This window comes from Sinohyriopsis cumingii, chromosome 7 (genome assembly GCF_028554795.1).
Source record: "Sinohyriopsis cumingii isolate HCF-2022 chromosome 7, ASM2855479v2, whole genome shotgun sequence".
Taxonomy (NCBI): domain Eukaryota; kingdom Metazoa; phylum Mollusca; class Bivalvia; order Unionida; family Unionidae; genus Sinohyriopsis; species Sinohyriopsis cumingii.
The window spans coordinates 18,427,999-18,435,895 of record NC_142967.1 but is presented as its reverse complement, the minus strand read 5'-3'; positions in this window follow the sequence as shown (position 1 = coordinate 18,435,895).

Genomic DNA, 7,897 nt, shown 5'->3' with positions numbered 1-7,897 from the left:
AAGACAATAACAGGACCAGAATGTGGGTCCTTTTCCCATCAAATTCATAAACAAGGAAAGGTCTGTTTACTTAATCTTTTACTTTTTTAGCAAACTACCTGGCAAATTAAAACATTTTTTCCTAATGGAAAAACCAATTTCCTGAACTCAAATCCAAGTAAACTTGTTTACAAATATCATCTCAGATGGTAATCTACAATCATGGACAAAAGTTAGCTTTGCAATATCTTGTTTACATATGACCCTTACAATCATGGACAAGAGTTAAACAATATATACAATATATAGATATACAAAAGGGCACTTGCAATGGTTTCTAACTAACCTGTATTACCCTTCTTTCAATTCAAAACCTGCCTGGTTTACATGTGATGCACCATATATGAAGGCATTTTCATTGTTAAGAAGGCCATCTGCATTGCAGCAACCATGCCATTTCCAGTGCCTGGATTGCCTCTCACTTTTACTGGACACCCTGAAAAGTAGGTTAGTATAATATTATTATCAAAGCATCATATATAAAATTTATTATAATTTCTATCAGCTTTTGTGATGGAAGTTAAAGTTCTCTTTTGCCTTTTAATACTGTCTGTATTTTACTGATGTACAGGAAATGTAAAAGATTTATTCTTCTGAATTTTTACAAACTTTATTGGAATCCAAATTACCACATAAACTGATCATGCAAACTTGAGACATAGTGTTAATTGCACAAATTGTATAGTGTACAACAGCAGTGTTATATTACTGAAAAGACACCAACAAAATTACTAGTTCACTACAAGTATACTTTAAGTAAACTACTTTTGTCCCCTATAATACCAAAGCCATATGTCAATACAGTATTTGCTTCAAGCGCAATTAAGAAATAATAAAGATTGATGAGCAAAACATTGATATGATATGGATCATAAACGTTTTAAATCTGCCCCTCTGAGCAGATTTTGTAGTGGAGATAATGCAAGTTTTGTATAAAATAGTAACCTTTACATGGGGGGACACCAGGCCTGCAAACAAATAGATGTATCATTGATGGCTGACCAATCAGCCAATTATATTTAGGTTTGCTTACATCCATAGTCCAATAAGAGATAACATAGTTCAGTTAATCCTGCATTTGAATATCTCATTTCCTGTCTTCCAGTAACATAATATTCACAGTACCACTTTGTTTTGGCATATAATTTCCTTGTATGGGTGTATAAAATAGTCATTAGAAAAGTATACCCACCTTTAAAATCTTTAGTGTGAACAGGAAGACATCATAAACAATGCAATAAATTTAATCAGTTTACAATTCCAAGACAAATACATACCTATCAAGTATTTCATTTTCAAAAAATGACAATACTGTGATGACACCTATTCAAAATTTTAACTGCAATTACAATAATATATATGAACGTGTAATTACTTTATAATCTGCATTATGTGAGTTGAGATTGTCTTGATTTACCATGGAATTTCTCAACAGTATTGGCAAAGTATGAGGCAACTATGTCTGGTCGTTTGTTATTGATTTCAGCATGTAGCCATATTACTGAAAATAAGATTGTTTAAATATACATTGTATCACACAAGGTGGGCAATTTATACTTGCATCATAGGAAGATATCTGTTGTCAAGATAAACTGTATGTACATAACAGAAAAGAAATATAATAATAAAGAAAACTGAAGAATGAATAAAAAGAATCTGCATAGATATTTGCAGCAGAAGCTTGTGCTTTTCTCATTAATGTTACACTTTCACTCAAAATAGGAAACTTCTGGTGCTACATTAGTGTCTTATAAAATAATTATTTTTACATTTTACAGTCCAATTGTAAATGAAATTTAATAAAATATATATAAATAAAAAATGAAAATTTCTTTCTTTTGTTGCACCAATAATCGATAAAAACTGGGCATGATTAGTAACTATCATCCAAATCCATCTCAAGCTTCTACTCTTCTTTTTTTTGGCATGTATTTCTAAGTACTGAGTGAAAACTTGACTCCATCACATAAAAGTCACAGCTCTTGTGATGATGGTGGTTTTGGTGATGGAAGAGCACATAAGGGCATTAAGAAAATTAATATTAGGGTATGCTGGCTGTTAATTGTCCACATGCCTTATACAGAAAAAATAGATATTAGGTCCTTGTGTATTTGTATGTGTTGTGTGTGTGCATGTGTGTGTTCAATGTCATGCAACTTCTAAACAGTTCAAGATAAAAACACAGATAAATATACTAACTATGGGACATGATTTATGAGTGGTCAAAAAATGTGCATTGAAATTTCAATGTCATCAGTTTTAACTAACCTCTTGATCATATAAATCTGCTAGGGATATGAATAATTGGCTTTTCTGATAGCATGTATTATGATGTTAAAATGAGAGGTCACCTTAAATTAAAAAATGGGAGCCTTGCTGCCATCACATTATAAACAGAATCACATTATAATGAATCACATTATAACGGGTTTTACCTGTATATGCAAAATTATTCCTACTCACTTTGTCATTGCCAACTCTATTATTTAAGAGATGGTTAAAATTCTGACAATATGACAACATTAAAACACAAGCTAATTTTGACTGCATCATTATCATCCTTTGGATTATGTAGCGCATTGGTTTATTGCTTATTACTTCATAAAGCTTCTTATTTTCTCAGAACATTATTGAATAATGCAATGGTAAGAGTAACATTCATAGGATCATTGATGTGATATGAAAATGCAAAGAAATTATGTTTGTTTAAATTTTGCTAGCTATCTTACCCTATCCAGCCACAAATCATGTCCAACTGAGCAAAGCAGCACACTTGGGGTACAGCTTTCTATGTGTACTAAAGGGACATAACCATGTACAGAAGCAAATAGTCGGGTATATTCAGCAAAACATAATTTCCATGCCCAAAAGGTTACTCAGTTACAATTTCTTTCTATGTCTCACAAAATTTTTCTTGCTGTAAGTATAACATCTATAATCACATCACATGGCATGATGGGAAACCTTGTTTTATCAAGCATGAAAATATAAAGGAATATTTTTACCAAGAATATATAGGAAAGAAATATATATCAAAAAATATTTCACCAATAATTTTGCTTTAGAACTTTAAAAATGCCACATCAATTGTACAACTCTATGACTTTAAGACCTCAGCTTAAAAATGATGCTATCTGAAAAATTACCATGTGACAGGAAGAAATGTTACATATCATATGATGCTGTGCCATTCATTTGCAAGCCATCTCTCACAGAAAGCTTGTATTAACATGATATTTATTCATCAATATGCCTTACATAATTTGGACCCTGAAAGAGATAACAATACTGACCATTAAAAAAAAACGTTTCAAAATTAAAATGTATCACACACATAAAAATTACAGTCCTTGATAAAAATGTGAAAACATTTGAAACCATGCTTTAAAAGTGGAAAGGTCTGAATAAGACTGAACCATTTTAAAAGCTTATGCTAACATCATATTTTCTGATTAATTACCTATACACTGGTTTCAGGTGTACTGAGAGGAAATTTCATAAATTAAACAAGCTACATAAATAGCACTGTCTGTTGAAAAATACCTATTGACAAACTACCATAAATAGGTCAAATATCCATGTGCAAGATCTCATGACTGTAAGTCACATACTCCCTGAAAATTCAAATTATAATCATGACACACAAACAGGACAAATGCTAAATGAGACTAGTATTATATCTGCAGCTATTCAAATGCTATGGTGTCAAGTTACAGTGCTGAGAAATTGAAACAAAGGAGTCCGTAGGACAGTTGGTAGATGTGTTTGTAAAGCTAATTAAAATCAATTATAGCAAGTTTTCCTTAATACTTAAACATTAAAATTAGTGACCATTTGAAGGGAAATTTTAATCTCTTTTAGTAGGTATAAAGTGCTTCAAATAGAGTTGGGTAGTTATAGTTTAATAGCTACAACACTAGTGCAAACCATGAAAAGCCATTTTTTCAAAACAAATAACTGACAATCACTCTGCTTTATTATGATGAATAAACTTTTGTTGACCTATATTAGATAGATTTCCCAACCAAACTGATGTAACAGCATAACTGGAGGACTTTTTCACATGTAATCTTACACTCACAATAATCAAATATACCCTGTTATCAAGTGACCCAACTGAAGAGATTTCATTTTTAAGAAAGAATTTATTGCAATATTTCATGTTTGCATCGGGTGTAATTTATGTGAATACTGGTTAAAAAAATTTGCAATACTGTTCACTGTAACTCACTTTACTGATATATGGTCTTTGACGCAGCCTTCTTCTCTGTCTCCATTCTACACCACTCTTATCTAATTCTTGTAAAATACCATCAGCATATTATCTGCAAATCAAATAGCAATGTGCAATTTATATTATCAAGTGGTCTTTATTCATTGGTAAAATAAAGTGTAATAGAAAATAAAAGAAAGGCAACCAAAATAAAATCATTTTACTAACAATGAAAAACAATACAAAAAATAAAACAAAACATAGGATGCCTAACATAGTGCAATCATTCAGCATAAATAATTGGTATTTGCATTGTAACAACAGTTATGAACATGAAGTAGTGACCATAAATAATAATAATAGTATAAAAAAAAGAATAACAATAGCAAATACAAACATTAACAAGTGACCAAAAGGTGACTTTCTTAGGGGTGTTAAAATAAATTGTCCATACATATCAGCAGATGTACAGAGTCTGGGTGTAGAATTGCACTGTTGAAGTTTCCCAAATGAATTGGTTCTGTTTACAAAAATTGGTCAGTAAATTTGGGGTTACATGAGGAGTTGCCTCCCTTATAGTCTATCTCGGATTTCTCTGTTGTAACATAGATTTGACCTTCTTTATTAAATCAATGAGAGAGTACTGGTCAGTTTATATATGCTGTGCATTGTTATTATTCTTTCAAGCATCTTTAGCATGTACATTCTGCAGTTATTTTACAAGAGATTCAGCTTGGCTTCTTTTACATCTTTTATTCACTACAATTTCAGATTTCATGAAGAGCTGCATTATTTTTGCTGTCAGATATCTGATATCACCAGGCACTAACAATACAGGGTGTATTATAGCTGTGAAAAATGATGAAACTGACATATTATAAGGAAATTGTATGTTTCAGAGGGGAAAGTAATACACGAAGTATGAAGATGTCTCATAGCTGTTGCTCTGTTTGATGGCTTTTGGTCATCGATAAATGCAATAAATCATAGAAAACAAACAATTTTGAATTTTGCACATGTTGAGTTGTGTTTTATTTAGAATTGCCCAAAGTTTTGAAAATAAGAAGATTTCCCCTTAATCAGACTGCTATTTTAATTCTTAAGAACCCATGTCTTTTTTTCAATCTTGTCAAATGTGATTCACTGTGCCATAAATCATTTCCTTATTACCTCCATGTCTTGAATATGACATAGTAAGGTATTCCAAACATATACTTCCTATAGATTTGATAGTAGTAAAGCATAGTAGAAGAAGGGAGCTAACTCAGCACTGTCAGAGTAAACATTTACTGTTTCTCATCCATTTCTCTAATGAAGAACAACAGAGACCTTGTAAGTTTCATACAAGGTGGTTTAATTGAAGTATTTCACTTACTTATTCAGTTTATCAATATTTACAATACATACTTTCTATATGATTCTGATTTAATGCTAATTGCTTTAATCATATTTGTATGCATTTACATTCCTATATGCTCATGATGTAATGTTTCAATACAGAGGTTTCATCCTTTTGTACAGACATTTTCAGTTATAATAGCATATATATATATATATATATATATATATATATATATATATATATATATATATATATATATATATATATATATATATATATATATATATATATATATATATATATATATATATATATATATATATATATATATATATATCTATACTACTCATTTAACACCTACTGAAACGCAGGGATTCTATGACATTACAAGTAAGAAAACTGTAAAATTGGACAAATGTTACAATTTGGTTTGGACCAAAAACATCAGCTGGGTATGGAATGATCTGTACAGATTTCAGAGGGAAGAGAATAAAAACTTTTACTTTTCTGCACAGTTTGTTACCAACTTGCAGGGAAATTACTAATTTTTTCCAGGTGTTTCTCTCAATTAATGGTGCAAAATTCTGTGTTGAAGCCTCACACCCAGCCTGTGGCTAACTTGTATAGGAGACATCATATTCTGTATCCATTGCTTTCTTCATCAATCCTCCAAGCAATGAGATTAATGCGGTTCACATACTGCTGTTTCTTTTTCTCCATTTGACCTTCATTTAGATCTATCATTTTGTCAGATAGAATATTAAGTTTTCTCTGTAATCCATGTGCATCTGGAATCTTAATGTTCATACATGAGAGAACTAAAAGTACATCTGCTATACCAATTTTAGATTTTAAAACTGGTACAACCAAGGCTTCATTAAGCACAGCAGCAGAACTTGCCTGCATGACTTTTTAACAGTTTCATACAGTTCCACATCCATAGATTTGAAACTGCAGTTTGTACAAGTGACCTCAGCTGTAATGCACAGTCCCATTTGTTTCTCAGTGATAACTTTTGGTTTCAGAATATCACACATATGGAGTAGAAAAGCTTCAAACAAATGTGTTAATGTTTTTAAATTAATAATCACATTTTCATCTGATTCTTCTAGTGACTGACTGCATTCTTCTTGAAGTTCAGGGTTTTCTTTTCTTCTAGGCCTAAAGGTGTATGGTAGCACACTTGCTGAAGAGACATTGCTAAGCCTAGACAACATGAAAGGTTTCATCGGGAGTCAGTCGCATCAGTTGTGGGTTTTTTCGCAGGAGCTGGTGTATCGTCATCAACTTCGCTGGAGTTTTGGTGAGTTCCAAGAAAGGGATGTCCCTTTTTAAACTGTGTCTTTCTCCTCTGATTTCTTATGCATGATTTTCTGTTTACTTTAGATTTGAGTGTAGGCATGTTACAATCACTAGGAAAATAAACTTGTCTGAAAAGCAGTAGCTTCAGCAACAATATGAACTGATCAGTGTGAAAGTGACCCAAAGGTGACCTTCTTAGGGGTGTTAAAATACACTTTCCATGCATATCAACAGATGTGCTGAGTCTGGGTATAGAATTGTACTGTTGAAGTTTCCCAAATGAACTGGTTCTGTTTACAAAAATTGGTCAGTAAATTTGGGGTTACATGAGGAGTTGCCTCCCTTATACTATATCAGATTTCTCCATTGTAACAGATTTGACCTTCTTTATTAAATCAGTGAGAGAGTACTGCAGTGTATTGTTATTATTCTTTCAAGTACTTAGCATGTACATTCTGCAGTTATTTTACAAGAGATTTAGCTTAGCTTCTTTTACATCTTTTATTCAATACAATTTCAGATTTCATGAAGAGTTGTATTATTTGTGCTGTCAGATATCTCTGATATCGCCAGGCACTAAAATACATGGTGTATTAGCTATGAAAAATGATGAAACTGATATATTATAATTAAATTGTATGTTTCAGTGGTGAAAGTAATACATGAAGTATGAAGTTGTCTCATAGCTGTTGCTCTGTTTGATGGTTTTGGTCATCGATAAATGCAATAAATCATAGGATACGAACAATTTTGAATTTTGCACATGTTAAGGTTGCGTTTTATTTAGAATTGCCCAAAGTTTTGAAAATAAGAAGATTTTTCCTTAATCAGACTGCTATTTTAATTTTTAAGGTCTTACTGGATAGTTTCGTATTTTGACCCCACCCCCCACCCCCAATTTTTAAGGTAGAAGGCACAAGTCTAATTATCACAATCCTAGCATTTATAAATTCACACATAAACTAAATCTGTAATGTAGTTTCCATTTACTTTGAGTTAGG